This window comes from Aythya fuligula, chromosome 14 (assembly GCF_009819795.1).
Source record: "Aythya fuligula isolate bAytFul2 chromosome 14, bAytFul2.pri, whole genome shotgun sequence".
NCBI classification, from domain to species: domain Eukaryota; kingdom Metazoa; phylum Chordata; class Aves; order Anseriformes; family Anatidae; genus Aythya; species Aythya fuligula.
The window spans coordinates 14164613-14168194 of NC_045572.1; positions in this window are offsets into that span (position 1 = coordinate 14164613).

Sequence of the window (3582 nt, forward strand, 5' to 3'; positions counted from 1 at the left end):
GAAAGAGTTTAAAAATAAAGATGTTTTTCTTTTTGGAAAGTGCCTTTTTTTTTTTTTTTTTCCTGTTTTTTTTGTTGTTGCTACCTGCTCCCGCTCAGATGGGGTTGGGAATACAGCTTAGCCACGTTGTGGGTGCAAGCTAAGCACGTTAATACGTTGTGCATGACCCCAGTGCTTAGCAAACACCAAGCTGGGTGCCAGGCAGAGAGAAGCACAGCAAGACAGCAGCTGAGCCCAGAGACATGGTGAGGAAAAGGGGCTTCAACATGTCAGGGGCTGCACACATGGCAGGATCTGCTCCAGCATTCTGGTAATTGGCCAGCCTGTGAACCCTGTTGCCATGGCAGGAGGTGAGTAGGGGGAAGGACACGAGGAACAGGTCCCATCTGCATTCCCAGTGCCTGAGGTTGGGCCAGCAGCCCCCAGCAAGGGCTCACCGTGCTCCATTGCTGGGTCAGATCAGGGGATGGACATGGGAGGTGCCAGGCTGAACAGTGCTGCGTGGGGGACACCACACTGCCCGTGAAACTTCCACATAATTTAATAACTTGGGGCAGTGAGAGTCAGTGGCTAGCAGTGGGGCAGGGCACCAGCAGGCTCTCCTCCGAGCTGGGTTCTCCTCCCAACCTTCTGTGATGAGGATTTAATTAATACCCTTTAAAGATGTAACCCCAAAGTCTGTCTCCCACAATAGCACTCCCTCAGGTCCCCACCTTCCCCTGCTTTCCTCCTGCTCCCTCCACCTTCCCCCAGCCACCTCCCCGGGAGTGCTGAGGTCCCCAGCCCCACGGGAGACAGGCTCCTCCTGAGTCCATCCCCAGGTTTTCTCCTCTCTGTGGCTCTGCTCAAAATGCTTCTCCCCAGCACGACCCCAGGCTGCTGAGCAGAGCTGCTTGCAGCCAGCTCTGACTTACACACGTGGAAAGGCTGGGGTTGCTGCACAGAGATGATTTTGAGGTTCTAATATAATGACTTTGACCCTGGTTTCAGGCTGCATGGTGCTGCCCTGGTGTAAGTCCCAGCTGGCAGCTTCCCTCAGCTCCTGGAAGCTCCTTGTGTACCCAAAGACCCCAGGCTGGAGCAGGAGGCACATCCAAGCCCCTGCAAGGCTCCCCTTTCCAGCACTGGGCTCCTGTCTCTGCTTGGTTTGCCAGAGAGGAGGTGTGCGGGCTGCCTGACCAGCTCAGGCTGATTCTCCCCAGATATGATCTGAGTCACCTGGCACAGCTCAGCCGTGACAGCCAGACAGGGCATTTTTCTCCAGAAGCTGAATCAGCAGGATAAAAAAAATAAATAAATAAATCATTTTGTCTCCAGAGGCTGCAGCAAAGGCTTGGGAGGAAGCAGGGAGGGGGAGCTGGCAGACCTCAGCCCTGAGCCCACTGCCCAGTCCCTGCCTGCCAGGACTTTTTGCACACAGAGATGCACCAAGACTGGGCCATAGGGCTGGGAATGAGGACATGGAACTCCCAGTAGGGCATTTTTCCCACCCCAAAACTCCCAGCACATCCCCTTGGGGCCTCCACTGACATCTCTGAGCATCCAGTGATGTCAAGTGAGGCTGCAGCTCCTCTGCGAGCATCCCTGCTGCCCCTTTTGCTCAGAGCAGCCTGGACACAAGAGCCCCAGTAGCACTGCTGTTGCTGGATTACAGGATTTGGGGTGCAGGCTCCACGAGGAGCCTCCTCCAAGAGAAGAAGGGAGGCTAAGAGATTGTTTCCCTTTTCTGAATTAAACCTGTCTGGTTTAATACTTGTTCACACTGGTGAGTCAGTTCTCTCTGAGCTGGCATTTGTTCTTGGAAAAGAAAGAAGGAAAAAAAAAAAAAAAAAAAAGAAGAAGGAGGGAAACAAACATCCTTTAAAAAGCCCCTTTGGCTCTGAAGGAGGAAAGAGTAATCAGGCAGACGTCTCCTGCGGCTCAGCCACTCAGCAGGCCCCAGCCCTGGACAGGAGCCCCCCAGCACACCACGGTGCCTCCTCTTCATGCTCTCCTTCTCCGTGTCCTGCCAGGAAAAACTGCTGAGAGGAAATCTTCTCTGGCCAAGCACTGCTGTTTCTTCTCTCTGGTCTCCCTCGTGCTCTCCAGCCATCACTCCAGCCAAAACCTGGAGCTTTCTCCACGTTCCCATGACTCTTAGTCATGTCCAGCATAGTCAGCCATGCTCTCATCTCTTGGCCCCAAGACCTTCTCTTCCTGGTACCTCTGTGCTTGTAGAGACCCCCAAACCCTTTCCCCTCTGGTCTGCAGAGGCATGAGGAGCACTCCTCAGCCTGGCACCTTCAAATTGCAAATCCAGGCTCCACAGCGGCTCTGTGCACTTCAGTAAAGCCTGGCTCTTTGTGCCTGCATTTTGCAGCCCCTGTCCCCGTCGCCGCCTGGCGGACAGCAGCACGGTGAGGTGGCCACACAGGACCTTCCTCAGCTGTGCTAGCCAGCCTTGGCAGGTGGTGGCCGCAACTTCCCAGCCCAGCACTGCTGTGAACTGACATGAACTTGGAGTGTGCCACGAGGTTATTTGGGGTTTGAGCAGAGAGCGAGGGGCACCACGTGTCATCTCCCTGAATGTCCTGCTGACTTAACTATCCCCAGGAGAGTTGTTTTGCTTCAGTCCTACCCTCTATGTTATGTGTGCTGCCCAGGAGAGGGTTAACAAAGTGTCTCATTACTGCTCCCAGGTGCCTGTCAGGCTGTTAATTGGAAGAAAGCTTCAAAAAGCCTCCTCACCAGCTGGGTGAGAGGGGGGTTGTGGGCAGAAAGGGTCCTTGCCTGAGCCCTGTGACCACCTCTTGGTGCTAGAGGAGCTGTGTGCTCCAGCCTGGAGCAGGGTATGGCAGCACAACAGCAGGGACCTGCCTGTGTCCCCAAACTGAGATGGGGACAGGCAAGGGGAAGGGGCTGCAGGGCCAGACCCCAACATGCTGGGGAGGGTGGTGGAGCAGGACTCGGGGGTGAGCCCGTGTGGCCCCAGGACCCCTCTCTGCACTGGGGGCTGTGCTTTTGGTTAAAGCAAAATAATTTGTTGTCCTTACAGGTCTTTTCCCACCTGGAATCTGTGCCAGGCTGAATCCTCTTTGTGGGATGGTTGTGGGGGAATCCACCAAACTCCTGCATAGGCCTGAAGGTATCATGAACCACCAGGACTGAGGTGAAACTTGTCCTTCTGAGGTAAAATGAAGCCACCCAGGGGGTCCCATCCCATCTCTTTGTGTCCCCAGGCAAGAGATGAGAGCACAGCAATGCCCAGGGGTCTGGGTGGCTACAACCACCATATCAGGATTGTCCCCAAGCTCTGTGCAATATCACAGCCCCCACCAGCCCTGGGGAGCAATTTGGTGCTGAGCCCTCTCCCTGAGGCAGGGTCTGTGGCAGGAGGGTGGCCCTGGTGGTGGTGGGGGCCCAGGGGCACGTTGTGAGCACCCAGCCTGGCAGCAGAAGGGGGTTTGTCACTGGTGACGTCGCAAAGCACCATGTCTTTTTTTTTTTCCCCTCCTGTTTCAAAAACAAACAAGCAACAACAAAAAAAAGGAATTTCTTAACTTGTGGTCAACTCAGAAAGGAGAAGCTCCTGCTGAGGGAGAA